We start from the raw sequence: 15,108 nt of genomic DNA, 5'->3' as shown, positions 1-15,108 counted from the left end.
CAGACTATAACTAATAAAAATGAACACTTTTTGAGGAAGACAAGTGATGCAAAATGGAAAGTGGGAGACTATATGTTTATTTATCTGCATATACTTCTAAGCTGGAAACACCATGTTTATTAAAGAAAACAAAACCCCCCCAAAAAATGATGTTTGTAAAATTCAAAGCTTAAGTGACTCCAGCATCCCTTGGGAACTTAAAATCCTCTAGGAGTTTTGACAATAATTTATGTGCCTCTTAAAAGAGTTTTTAGGTCAGCATTATTCAGACACGCCACATTATGCGCAGATTCAGGTTTTCTCCCATCCACTGCTTGGGTAGTGATGGTCTCATGGGCTTTCCAACCTGCGACTCCATAGCAACAGAAAAGACCGATTTCACTAGTGACACTTCTCAGGGCCGCCGGAGCCACAATCCATTGTATCTTCCTTGATAAGTATCAGGAGACTTTAAAAGACATCTTGCCCGAACCCAACCACTGCAGCGTCCAGTGGCTTTATCAACGATTGTTCCAGTTTTAAAATGTTTTCTGCTTTGTGTCCTGATGTTTTGATATGAAACTGTATCTCATGATGAAAATTTCTCTTCAGAAACTGTATAGCAAAGGCTAAGTTTAGGAGATGTCAAGAGACAGGAAATCCACCTCAGCTTTCAACTTGACGTACACTGACAGCTCCGTTCAGCAAATTCTGCCTTTGCTGCTACCATACTGTACTTCAGCAACATGTCAAGATGTGATTTTCCTCTCAAGAGTCCTAATAAATACATCAGAGCTCTCTTTTCATTTCAGAAGCGTTCAGGGGGGGTTTTGACCAACGTGTGACATTCAAAACACAATGCGTTTGATTGCTGTTGTGATTGTGCATAAAAGATCTCCGTCAAATTGCCTCCAGAAAACGGTAATTAGGAGACAAACAACATTATCAGTATTGTAAGGCATCTTCAGCGTGCCGGTCAAGGATTCTGCTTGTATAGTAAATAGGAGCTGCAGCTGTGCGGCTGTGGTGATCTATCCATTACGGGGATGGGGTTGGAAGCTCTCTGTTATCCTGTGTCCCACAGAGATAAGAAGCGGAGAGGAGGATTTTAGCAGACTGGATTTGCAGCCACACACTGTCCACTTCAGGCTTCTAAGCGATTTATGTACACAAGCAGGCCCAATAGGTGATTCCAGGACTCTGTTTGTCTGATTCATAATAGCTGCAGTGTTGGGGAGTAACTAAATAAAAGTAGTTTTCAAATATAAGCTACTTTTCCCATGTATATGATGAGGAAAATATCAAATGCACTTAAACTGTTCTTTCTCACACACTATCTCACACTGTATGCAGCTTTTGAAAAGTGCAATTCATTCTGGAGAGAGAGAATCTGTTCACCCTAAACGATCACTTCTCTCATATATAGCGTTTGAAAGTTCACTTTATTCTAGTGAATCGGTTCATAAGCGCTCCTCGGGTAGAGTTTGAAAGCCTTTCATGTGAAAGTCGAATTCATTTTACTGAAGCTTTCTTCCTTTAACGGAATTTTCTTTCATTTTGAAAGTCAAATTTAAAGTAGTGAATCGGATCATTCTAAACGGTCCTCATGTTGTGTTGAATAGTCTGATTCATTCTAGTGAATCGGTTCAGCGGTTCAATGACTGTTTGTCAGAAGAGGCAGGGGGAAGCTGATAAAGTTAACTTTTTTGATCAGTTTACCAACTAAAGTGCGCATATATTGTAAATATATTTACTTTCCTTTTTGTTTTAAACGCGGAAGGCAAGTTTTAAACCATGAATATTAGAATAGACAGGAGTAAAGACGCCGCTCGATACGAATTGATATTAAAATGACGCAGCGTCGTTTGCTTCTGACCAAACTGCGGCCGAAAAAGGATCAATGCTGAAAGAAAGCTCCCTCTTTCCGCATATATATCAAATCAGTAATGTAACCATTCAAGCTAAACAGCTTTAAGTAGTGCATCAAATATGTAGGTGCAGAAAAACTTTCAAAGTTAGCCAAAATATTAATGAAATACAAATGAATGATCTGATAAACAAAGAAGAGCATGTTCTGCGCATGGGTGAGTAGATGTTTGATGGAATAGGGTTCTCCATGGCATGCATACATAAATGTTTATATTAGTTACAGTATAAACGCTACGAGTTTTCTCTGTTGATTTACTATACTAACATGTGTTGTGTTGGTGATCTGAGGGATTATAACGAGTCAGTGTTTACCAGTTTTAAGATATAAAATTATTTCTTTTATGCACGGGAGTAATTATCACTAATTATACAGTATTAACATCTCCATATTTATTTACATATCAACCTCTATGAAAAATTCTCTCTCGTCACTGAATCGGTTCGTACGAAATGGATCTCCTCCACTAACGGAAAGTTCGATTAATTCAGAGACGGTTGATGAAATTGTACAATATTAAAGGGTTAGTTCACCCAAAAATAAAAATAATGTCATTAATTACTCACCCTCATGTCGTTCCACACCCGTAAGACCTTCATTCATCTTCGGAACACAAATTAAGATATTTTTGATTAAATCCAAAGGGTATATGACTTGTCTATAGACAGCAATATAACCACCCCTTTCAAGGTCCAAACAGTCGACGTGACTGCAGTAGTTCAACCTTAAATTTATAAAGCGACGAGAATACGTTTTGTGCGCAAAAATAACGACTATTCAACAATCTCTTCTGTGTCATTCTCATACATTGTTTACGTTCAGCGCTTCCAGGTATTACGTCAGAACGCCGACTTATTATTGGTCGGCTCCTGCGTCAGTATCACACGCATGCGTCGTGCTGCTCACGTGATCAGCTTTGGCCAATACTGAGCAGGCATTCGGATGTAAACATGAAAGCCTTCACTGTGCTTACTGCGTCACATGTGTAAGGATAATGACAGGGAAGAGAAGATGTTGAATAAAGTCATTATTTTTGTTTTGTTTCATAAAATTAAGGTTGAACCACTGCAGTCATGTCGACTGTTTTAACGATGTCTTTAGTAACTTTCTGGACCTTGAAAGGGGTGGTTATATTGCTGTCTATGGACGAGTCATATACCTCTCGGATTTCATAAAAATATCTTAATTTGTGTTCCAAAGATGAACGAAGAACTTATGGGTGTGGAACGACATGAGGGTGAGTAATTAATAACAGAATTTTCATTTTTGGGTGAACTAACCCTTTAATTTCTTCTATACCCCTCACTGTTCTTGTGCCAACAAAAATTACTCTGATTAAAAACATGAAACACTTTTATTGTTTTTAGTTTAATAACAGTCAAATACAGATACAAAAATACAGTGCACTATATAACAGTTCAGAGAATGTGAGATTAAGAAAAAAAAAAAATTATTTTAGTACTATTTTTTGTTTATCTGCTGCTTGGAGAGTAGTTCCCCAACACTGAGCATCCGTTTATCAAATTAATGCACATAAGTGCATTTCATTAAGATCTGATGGCTTCATTATTATATTATATGCTCTTCAGTTAAGGACCATCGTGTAATTGACAATACGTGGAGTGAAGGAATCATTAAATGGAGCCTCTAAATTGATTTCATTTTCCCTAGAGAGTGAGCGGTTGAATGGATTGCTGAATAAAAAGATGAAAACCTATCTGAGAAACAATATACTGCCATTGTTTGTACTCTACTGATATGGTCCTCCGGGGGCAATAATTGTCCCTCGTATTGACGTGCGGATTCCTCGATGAGCTCAGATTGAACGCAGCTCATGGGAGGGGTTAGATGACATGTTGTGATAGAACTGGGCCTTGCTTCTCATTTATTTTTCATCAGCTTCACCTCGCTTGTTTATAACACTGATGTTCAGACTGTGATTCGCTCTACTCGTCTTGCACCAGCGTATACGCAAGCCCCAGTCTTGCCCTATTTTACAGCTGTGCGGTGTTGCCGTTAAGTCACCAGGGGTAAGGCAAGCGGACACAGATCCAGGCCAGCCCGTCCCCCTTTCGCTCTCCCTCTCTTTTCGCCTCTGTATGCAACTTTCCCTCCCTGTCTATCCCTCCGTCTCACTCCCTTGCTCCTTTGAGTCCTACAGCTCTTTTTCTTTCTGCTCTTCTCAGTGGTTTACTCTCTGGCCCAGATGAAACCCATACTTTAGTTACCCTTTCCTTTCAGACAGTTCACAGAAGCCTCACTTCTATTGCTCACTCAAATATGGCATCTAACAGCTATGGACATGAATGATCGCACACCGTGCGGTTTGTTGACGAGAGCTGTCCTATTTCTTTTCTAAGAGATTGGACTCAGAACCATCGCCTGGCGGATGATAAAATGGCTGAGAAATCCCTTTGAAGGAGGAAATAAGCCATATTTGCAGACCAGCATGTCAAACACTGTAAAAAGTGGTTGTAAAGGAGCTATTTCTAATATCATCTAACCCTTTTGTTTTGCTGTTGTAACCTAATTTATTTAGTTTAATTCAGTGATGTTAAATAATATTTTGGACTTGAATAAAATCAGTTCATTTACACTGCCGTTCAAAGGTTTGGGTCTGTAAGATTTTTATATATATATATATATATATATATATTGATATATACATATATATTTTTTTAATATATTTAAAAAATTTATTCATGTGAAAGCAAAGCTTAATTTTCAGCATCATTACTCCAGTTTTCAGTGTCACATGATCCTTCAGAAATCATTCTAATAGAAATTTCTTATTATCTTTGTTGAAATCGTTTGTAAAATGACTGTCACTTTTGATCAATTTAACGCATCCTTGCTGAATAAAAGCATTAATTTCTTTCAAAAATAAAAAAAAAATCTTACTGACCCCAAATTTTGAATGGTATATTAGGTTAGAATGTTTTTAAAACAAATTTTTTCAGGCTCTTTTGATCACTTAGAAATCATCTAGAACACCATAGCAATGCCCTAGAAACCATCTAGAACACCGTAGCAACACCCTGGCAACTGTCCTAGCATTATGGTGGTGAGATTTGCATGAGCAAGCACTAAAATTTAGTTATTGCTCTTTTTCTCTTTTTGTTTTATGAGGATGGGATTTGAGTTCCAGAATTGCTATACTGCAAAAAATATAAACCCAAGGGCTTTTGATGCAACATCCACAGCACGTTTTGATGAGAAATAAATTGGTCATGAAATATTAATGGTTGTGCATTGGTTTAATGAAGGGTGCAGTATTAGATGCTTCTCTTGCTGCCTGGCCAAAAAAAAAAAGTCGTTTGGATTTAAATAGGCAAATACTTAAGAGTCTATGACTGAATCATTATTGCTGTGATTATTATGTCTCTAGCATGTTATATGTTTGGCAACAGTTCTTCTAACCATAATTGATGGAGTGTGTAGCTTTTCGTTTCTTAAACAACCATGTAGGAAGACACATCATGATCATATTCCAGGATGACAATTAGGCTCAAATTGTGAAAGAATGGTTGGGAGGGAGCATGCAGAATCATTTTCACACATGAATTGGCACCTCTGAGTCCAGACCTTAAATTCATTGAAAGTCTTTGGGATGTGCTGGAGTACACTTTACAGAGTGCTCTTGCATTGTCAACCTCTTGATGCTCTCTCCCAACCATTTTTTCATATATGAGCAATATCACACTTGTAGCTGTGCGATATGGCTGTATATCAGCACAGAGTCCTGCACGCGGGCGGGTACCCGACGGGTGACCCGCCAAATTTTATGTAATGGGTGGAATAATATTTAAGTGTCGGGTGCGGTGCGGGTGGGGGTCGGACGTGCGGTAGGCACGGGTAGACTGCGGGTCCAATAGCCAAGACTATTCCAACTCAATTCGGTGCATTTGACAGCTGCTTTCAAATGGTCCCATGCTTATTTGTTCACGCTCTGTCTGAAGACCGTTAAAGGCTTCTAATTACAGCAGGATTTGCAGCGCTGAGCATTGTAGGCAATCGCGCTGCATCTGACTGAAAGCTATAGTGATTATTAAAGGGAGCGAGCTTTGCTCGCTTTATGTGTTTAATATAGGCTATTTACAATTTGAATTAAAGTTTTAGAATAAGCTTACAGTTAAATAGGCCTACTAAAACATTCTTTGTTCTATTATTTTACTTGTGTTGTTTAATGCAATGTTTAACTAGATGCAGCGACATATAATCCCTAATGTTGGTTTTATTGCTTGTGTTAGGCTACATGATTTAAAATTAGTGCTAAAATTAGTGTTTCTGTCGGATATCGGGTCTGGTGTGCTGTTAATAACTGTGGGTGCGGGGCAGGTTTATCGGCCGTAGGTAATCACAGCGTGCTGATATACTGCCATATTGCATGGCTATGAGTGTGATATTGTGTTTATACAACAGTTTGACGGCACGAGTGTCAACGGAGTGTCTTTAAAACCCTCTTTTGTGCAGAACTACTTCCTTCTGCCACAGATTCAAATCTCAAGTTGACCGTTTGACCAAGCTTCCATTACTAATTCTAAAATGTTCTAAAAACATTTTGTACAGTATTACTGAGAGAGAGAGAGAGAGAGAGAGAGAGAGCATTACCTGTGTCTGATAAAACATTCATTCTTCAGGTCGATGTCCAAAATATTATATCCATAATAAAATCCGTTTGAATGTCCGCTGAGGAAAGGATCTTTGTATTTATCCTTTTTACAGTTAAGCGAATTTTCCATAACAGCGCTAAAACAACGTCCTTTGTTTACGAAAGTCCCTTTCAATTTAAAAGTCTCTTGCGACTGACTCATTCACTCGTAAAGTTTACCGACATCTAATGGCGTATTAATGTAACTTTCACTCAATCCATATTACACACTAATAGACCCTTTCTCAATACCAAATACAACATATTTTTTATATAAAATAATATTTATTGAACAGCAATATTTAAATGAACAACAATAGCCATTATAAATGACAATAGGAAATAAACAATTGTACAATTGTATTGTCAAACGTACAAAAGCAGTGCTCTACAGGATGTAAGTTAAATATAGCCTTAATATTAAATTATTAAATTTAACATAGCCCAATTCGATTTGCTCAGGAACAAGTAATAGATTAATAAGACCAAAAAAGATTGCCTGTTTTATGTACCAAAAATGAATTATATCTCATGTTTAACCACTATATGCGGCAAATCCCCGAAGCACTGGCTGAGATGAAGCTGTTCTGGACAGGTACGCGAGCACTAAACGGTCGCTGACGCCCTGGAGCTTGCATCTCCGAAAACGTCTAAATAAATTGTAAAATAGGAGCTATGTTTAAATATGAGTCACATATTTCAGGTCTAAACAACTACATTATCGCCTAAAAAACTACATTCCATTACAAAATAACAGTAGTATCTATAAAAATATGGTGGGTTTGCTCGTCTGCCATGACACTCGCTGTGAGAATGCTGAAAGTTGAGTTATTCAAATGGTGAAACGGTTCCCGTGGCGATACTGGTAGAATATTGCATGGCTGGAAAGACCTCTCAGCCAATCAGATTCGAGAACTAGAAAGAACTGTTGTATAAATATATATATTTCCCATGTTTATGGGAACGTTGAGCTCTCGGAGAGCTGTCAGTTGCTGGTACTGTCCGTGTTTCTGAAACGGCAAGTTTGACTGCCCTCAGGCAGGCTTTTAGAATAGAGTAATCTAGTGTTCACTGCTAGTGCTGGTATAAAATGATACAGTGAGTACGTACAAGTGAACTAACCTTCATATGAGATGTTCCTCGACAAATCTCAGGAAGAAAAATATCACTTCTGTTGTTTTTCAGGATATTAGGGTGAGCTTAATTCCCTCCAGAATCCTTCTTAGGCTTTTTTTCTCCCTTGATGAGTGTAGGATATTAAGTTACATTTTAAGCCTCACACATTATGACAGTTTATAGCAAACCTCCCATTTTTAAAATGCTTAATGCATCACTTCCATTAACTATAAACAATGCAAATGTGTTTAGTAGTTGTCGTGGCAACAGTGGCAGACATTCAGAGTGAATATTTTGGCAGTACCTTTAATAAATAATTGCCTTAATGAGTTTTTTTTTTTAAGTTTACAGGGAAAATAGAAAACTTTAACTTATTAAGTACAGTAAATTATGCTTCTAGGTCAGTATGTGCTTGTTTTTTCTGCTTCTTGAGAATTGCCGCCATATATTAGCACCTTGCGTAACTGAGTATAATGAATAATTACCCAAAATAGTCAGACAACATATGTGTCTCTGAACTAATAATGTATTCTGGAAATTAAATGTATGATTTTGTAATTTAATGTATGTTTCCAATGTATCTGGTTATGTATCATGTCCAAAATATGAAATCTAATGTATAATGTATGAATTATGATTGCACAAGCTCCATTCAAAGCCATCATAAACTGACAATAAACGCACACCTGTGACCACATATTAATGCACCAAGTTGCTGCATTTTATTTTATTTTCCAGCATATTAGTTAATATTTTTTAATGTAATTATTAATATATTCTTTTAAAACGGATAGTGCCAGCCCTTGATTCTGACTGGTTGAGCCGCGTTCGAAGCCGTTGTAAAATTCCCGAAAACATACAGCTGACCGCATTACATGTATCGCTGCGTCACTGAATGTGTATGTTGCTGCGTCAGTCTTAGCAACCACTCTTAGCAATGTAAACACATATTTGTTCTCAATTGATTTTGTTCATTGAATCCAAAGTCCCTTTAAGACAAGTCATTTCACTCGGCGGCCATCTTTGAAACGCCTCTCGGGCATTCAAGTGCAGCTCCGATCTCTTTGAATGGGGAAACATCAAATTCTCCAAAGCTGTTTGCCAAGCTTTCGATTAAATTTCATATTTGAAATCACCAATGAAATCTGACAACAACTGTCTCATAAATTTTGTTTCTAAACGCTTGAATCATGACAAAAAACAGTATTTTTCAGGATGGATCAAGCTAATGTGCATGCGCAGTCCTAAATGCGCGTCTCTTGTGTTTCATTTCGGAGGCGCGTCTGACTGTTTCTATAGAAACCGGAGCTTCTGACAGCCGCTGCAGTGACTCGATGACTTTACCAATCGGCGATTGGCTCTTATTTAGAAGGCGGGACTTATTCCGCCATATTGTGCGTTGCACTTTCTCCCATTCAAAACAAAAGGAGTGACGTGTCTTGTGCTATTTTAGTCTTTGTTGAAGCTTACTGCATTATGTAGAAGAATATTCTGAGAGAAATATCGAGTGACTGAGTGTTTACCTGAATGTCCGCTGCGATCTTGACCTTTTAACAGTTAATGGGTTTTCCCTTTCCCTGCTGACACTGACAGCGCTAGTCAAAGCATTTGTCATTTGCTTCTTGTTCTGTGTTCACAGCAAGTTTCAATATAAAAGTCTTTGTGACTGAGTGTGACTCGCTCATAAAGACAATCTTTACCGCCGTCTATTGGCGTAATAAATGTAACTTCTGTTGCTGTTCAAGATCAGGGACTATTTTTTCCAGCGGAAGGAAGGCTTTTAATGATTTTACTTCATGAAAGTTGCATTGATACATATTTTTTGGCTTTGATATTTGTATTGTGTGGTAACCATTTATAAAAGCAATAAGCCCCATAAAGCCGTGGGTTACAGTGAATTTGTAACAGCTAAGGGGGTTTTAAGCCCGGAACACACCAAGCCGACGGTCGGCCGTCAGGCAGTTCTTGTTTGTTGGCTGACTAAGTTTTCTCAGTGTGTTCCACACCATCGGCTGAAGTTGGTCCTCGTCGGCTTTTTTTCGGCTGATGCGACGTTGAATCGGTGTCGGAGCTCGTCGGTCAGTCGGGCCATCTGATCATTCTGATTGGCTGTTCAGCTACTGCCACCTGCTGGTACGGAAAGTCATTTCTTCTTACGCAGGCGCAGAACGGACATGCTACTTGGCCGTCGGGTGTCGAGCGTCGGTTTGGTGTGTCAGGGCAACTTTGGACCCAGATGCTGCCAACGTGAGCCAACCCCGCAGTCTGCTTTCGTCATTGGTGTGTTTCGGGCTTAAGGCACTCCGCTCAATGTCGTGCCTAATGGGGCGTTCACACCAGATGCGACTTGCGCGAATAAATCGCGCTATTCGCGCATAGTCGGACGCTTGAACGTTTCGAGTTTACTCGCTTCATTCACGTGTGAAATTCACTTCATTCGCATGTGAAATTCACTTCACAACAGACGCGAATTCGCGTCATGGGAGGGGCTTCTGCCAGGCGGCTCCAGTCTCGTTTCTGCACACTTCCTCTGAATAAACACATCAACTCGTCAGCGGGAAAGTAGTTGTAAAATACGGCCAATAAGCTCAATTTGCCGGCTTTAGCTAGCTTGTAGTCTCAATATATATATATATATATATATATATATATGTATATGTATATATATATATATATAGCTCAAATTGAGTAAAGAGCGTTTTTTACAACTTACCAGATTGTCCCACCTCCTCACTTACTTTCTTCCAAGCAAGATCCTTTTTATTCCTGTTTCTATAAAAGTACGAAGATGTATCGTACAGCTCTGGGTATCCACATACAGCGACGATGATTTTGTCCTCCATTGTTGTTTCGGATTTCTGCCTCCGCTCGCTAGGTCTTAATCACGTCACTACTAGAGCAAGCTCCTGATTGGTTAACGCGGCGCGAATATTCGCCAAAGTTCCGATTTTTCAACTCGCGCGATTCGCGCCAATCACGTGTTACGCGCATCAAACGCTCAATTTGCACTGCAGGATGTCTATCGCGTCTTTACATTGACTTAACATGTAAATCTCTCGCGATTAACGCTTCATTCGCGTCTGGTGTGAACGTACCATAACAATGCCCCTTAGCTGTTATAAATTCACTGTAAACCACGGCTTCTTGGGGCTTATTGCTTTAATATGTCATAATATATTATTTTCCAATTTATATTCCTTTTTTTTTTTTTTTTGATGTTTTGTCTTGTGTTGTTTTGTTGTTGTTGTTTTTTATCGCTGCTTTTTATAAAAACAATAGGCCAGTTAAGGGGATTTTTGCAGTGACTTTAAGTGGATTTTTGGAATTAGAATTGTAATAATTCATATGCTTCAGCTTAAAGTGCATGCTCTCTTTACATAATAAATTGTATCTATATTTTTTAATGTACTGTATTTGCATGTAATCGCTACAATTTTTTACATTTATTTCATTTTATTTGCAGCATATAAATTAATATTTTATTTTAGATAATTTTATATCATTTTTATGTTCATATCATGTTATGTTTTTTACAATTTATATTACAGTTTTGTTTTGTTTTGTTGTTTTGTTTTTATCACTGTCGTTTCATAAAAACAATAGGCCAATCAAGGTGATTTTTGCAGTGGTTTTAAGTGGATTTTGGGAATTAGAATTATAATAATTAATATGCTAATTCTCATCTTTACATAATTAATTTTATCTATATTTCTATTATAACTGCATGTAACTTCTGCAAGCCTTTTTATTTCATTTCATTTTCAGCATATTATTAATTAATATTTTAGATCATTTTATATCATTATTATATTCATATCATGTTTTTCCAGTTTATGTTACAGTTAGGCTGTCTTCCATTATTTTATTTTTGTTGTGTTTTTTGTTTTGTTTTGTTTTTATCGCCAATCAAGCTGATTTTTGCAGTGATTTGGGGAATTAAAATGATATTAATTCATATGCTTCAGCTTAAAGTGCATCCTAATGTTTACATAATAAATTATATATATGTTGATTGTATCTTCATGTAATCTCTGCAAGGTTATGTTATTTGTTATAGTGTTGCTTTGAACTTCGTACAAGCAAATAATATCTAATTAATTCAGCAAGATGAAAGCATGCACTGTGTAATTTATTTAAATGCCCACAACTGGATAATATTCACTTCACAGGAAACCAATATATCATCCAGCGCACAATAACACGGCTGTGAAAGGACTTCAGTGAGTGTCCGTGTGTTTATCTGCCAACACTGAAGTTGTGTTAAATCTGCTGGCAGCTTCTTAGCACTAAAGTGCATGTGGGTGCAATTTCCTCTCCACGCTGTAAGGTTTTAATTGGTGGTACCCTTCAAGCGATAGTCGACAAATGCTTCCTGCCTCTTGAATCCCGTCTTGGTGGCGGGTGATTGTAAAGGTCGAGCGAGAAAACCAACACTGACAGCCCTGATGAATGACAGGGCCTTCTGACTGAGCCACTGGGGAAAGAGACACACCAACGGCTGATTTTCACCACCGCGTTATTGCATGCGACATTTAGTGTATGAAACGAACCCTGGGCTCAGTTTTGCTAACAAGCCTGGTTGCGCTCAAAGTATAATGTTTGAACATTACTTCAATACATTACATAAGCGGATTGTTAGTTTCTAGGTTGTGTAACATCTCATACAAGCATGTTCTTACACCGAAGCCCCCTTAATCGTCGTATCGTGGTGTTTTATTCAATTGCAGGTATTAGACCACCTACACACGGTAGTTTAGCATTATCAAGATGCGCTAGCACGGAAAGGTCAATTTTATTATTCGCGAACCTTTCACAGGGTAAAATGCACAGGGAATGTGGTGAGCGCTTCTAATTAATCTTCAGCTGTCTTGCTTTGTCTCGTTTGCACATGCCATGATGATTTAGGCTTTAGCGGAGTGCCGTTAGTCAGATATTTCTCCTGTCCTCTTTGCTTTAGTTACTTTCTGAGCCTCTCTCTTTCTACTTCTCTGTCATTGTCTGATATTGCTTGCTGTCTCCCCCCCCCCCAAACGGCAAGACATTTTGTTTGCCATTCAAAAATCTTGTTGTGATTTCTAAGGTTTGTGTACACTTCAGAAATATGGCGTGTGCTAACCCAAGACACAGAAAACAGCCCCATCTGTCCTTTTTGGAAACCTTTAGACCGATGTAATAAATATCAGCCAATAAAATATACAATGGGGTCCAAATGTCTGTCAGCCCCATAAAGTGTGATTTAAAATTTTGCTAAAAATAAACCAGATTTTAGGATGCAAGACCTCACTGTTTTTGTTTTGTTTTCTTTTGTTTGTTTGGTTTTTATTTTATTTTGTTTTTATTTTATTTTGTGTTTTGTTTTTATTTTGTTTTATTTTTATTTGATTTGATTTGATTTGATTTTTTATTGTGTTGTATTTTTTTATTTATTTTGTTTTTGTTTTGATATTATTTTATTTTGTGTTTTGTTTTTATTTTGTTTTATTTTTCATTGTTTTATTTACTTGTTTTGATTTTATTTTGCTTTGATTTTATTTTATGTTTTGTTTTTGTTTTGATTTTATTTTATTTTGTGTTTTGTTTTTGTTTTGATTTTATTTTATTTTGTGTTTTGTTTTTATTTTGTTTTATTTTGTTTTATTTTTTATTGTTTTGTTATTTGTTTTATTTTGATTTTGTTTTGATTTTATTTTATTTTGTGTTTTGTTTTTATTTTGTTTTATTTTTTATTTAATTTTTTATTTATTTATTTTTTTAGTATTTTTTAATGTTGTCAACAAAATAAAAAATGATCGTTGTCATAAATAAAAATATAAAAAAATATAAAAAATAAAGTTATAAAAATAATATATATTATGCTTTGGAATGTAGTGAAGTAAAACTAAAAGTTTCCCAAATAAAAATATTCAGATAAAGTACAGTACTGTCCACCACTGAGAAATATATTTAGGTTAAAGTTTATGCTAATCTTTACATAATAAATTAATGTTGATTGTATCTGTATAATCTCTTCATGGCTACGTTATGCTATAATGTTGCTTTGAACTATATAAAATAATAATAATAAAAAAGATTATGCATTTCTGTACATTTTACTTTAAACATGGCTGATTTGTTCATTTATCACAAGTTTGTTATAAACAAGGCCTTTTTCATTTTCAGGTGAGTGTCAGTTCAATTATCCCTGCAAGGTAGTGCAGACCCAAAAGATCTAGAATAGAAATATTAAAATGACGTGATATACAGTCTGACATTTCAGTGTACTGCTGCGCTCCTAAAGTCATCCACAGACGAAATATAAACACACTCAGTCTTGGCAGATAGGGACTGTTCAGAACCTTTTGATGAACCCAGTGAATTCACAAAAGGCCACACAGAGAGATAAACAAGTGGAGCTAAATGACCAGATAGCAATATAAAAATATTATGTATGGGAATAATAAGCACTCAAGTCAACAGGAAATCAAAATTGCCCCTCTTTACTTTATTAATATGTTCCTGGTCTTATTGTGCATGATTCATCAGTGCACATTATTTCAAAGTAAAAAAAAAGTTTGTCTTGGTAATTTTTTATCAAGTTATATTAACTTCACCTCTGAAATGACTTTCCTTTTCGGCAGACATCACTTAGACTGGAAAATAGGCTGATCGATCAAATGACTCTCTTTAAGAACCATTTTAACCACTTAGAGGTCTCGAGTTGGCTATGTGGTTTGTGATGTTATATTATAGGTTATTTAACATACTTTCATTTTATTTTATTTTATTTTAGTTTAGTTTAGTTTAGTATAGTTTTCACTTTATATTCCAGTTATTATCCAGTATTTTATTTTCCAGTTTTTATTTTACTCTATTTTATTTTCCAGCATTTTATTTTTGGTTAATATTTTATAGTATTTTATTTTCCAGTTAATTTTAAATTTTTATTATTTTATTTTATTTTATTTTATTTTATTTTATTTTATTTTATTTTTCACTTTATATTCCAGTTATTATCCAGTGTTTTATTTTCCGGCATTTTATTTTTGGTTAATATTTTATTTCCTAAATTATATATCAGTTAATTCCAGTATTTTATTTATTTTACTTACTTTTATTTATTTTATTTATTTATTTTATTTTATTTTATTTTATTTTATTTATTTTATTTTATTTATTTTAATGTATTGTATTTTATTTTCCGGTTATTATTCAGTATTTTAATTTCCAGTTTTTATTTTTGGTTAATATTTTATTTTATTTTCCAAATTATATATCAGTTAATTCCAGTATTTTATTTTCCAGTTAATTTAAAATTTTTATTATTTTATTTTATTTTATTTTATTTTATTTTTCACTTTATATTCCAGTTATTATCCAGTATTTTATTTTCCAGTATTTTATTTTCCAGCATTTTATTTTTGGTTAATATTTTATTTTATTTTCCAAGCAAATCATT

At 35.7% G+C, this 15,108-nt stretch overlaps 1 protein-coding gene across 4 annotated transcripts in view; it reads left to right on the top strand.

Annotated features, from left to right (window-relative positions):
* shank2b (SH3 and multiple ankyrin repeat domains 2b) overlaps nucleotides 1-15,108 on the top strand; it is a 113,043-nt gene that overhangs the window by 1,357 nt on the left and 96,578 nt on the right. The gene's annotated exons all lie outside the window — the stretch shown is intronic.

This window comes from Ctenopharyngodon idella, chromosome 24, assembly GCF_019924925.1.
Source record: "Ctenopharyngodon idella isolate HZGC_01 chromosome 24, HZGC01, whole genome shotgun sequence".
NCBI lineage: Eukaryota > Metazoa > Chordata > Actinopteri > Cypriniformes > Xenocyprididae > Ctenopharyngodon > Ctenopharyngodon idella.
Note: the sequence above shows the minus strand (reverse complement) of the source record. Positions and strands in the feature narration are given on the sequence as shown.